Below are 256 nucleotides of genomic sequence, written 5' to 3'. Positions count from 1 at the left end.
GACAGCGGTGATGCTTTTTTAAATGCTGGAGGTGACGGGGGAGGTCCAGGGATGGGGATTGTCCACGTTCGGTGAGGCCAAGCCCCCCCCCAGTCCTCACATTACACCCCAGGGATGTTCTTATTGCTCTGGAAAGCCTCAAACGGGGCTTTTTACCCCCCAAAAAGTGGTGCTGAGACGCTTAGCCCATGCACATCCCAACCCAGCAAGACACCAGGGCGATGCTGCCCCCCCCACGCTCACCCGATTCCCCAAA

The sequence above is a fragment of the Mesitornis unicolor genome, unplaced genomic scaffold (genome assembly GCF_000695765.1).
Source record: "Mesitornis unicolor isolate BGI_N332 unplaced genomic scaffold, ASM69576v1 scaffold37045, whole genome shotgun sequence".
Classification (NCBI taxonomy): domain Eukaryota; kingdom Metazoa; phylum Chordata; class Aves; order Mesitornithiformes; family Mesitornithidae; genus Mesitornis; species Mesitornis unicolor.
The sequence above is the reverse complement of the archived record's forward strand: the minus strand, read 5'-3'. Positions refer to the sequence as shown.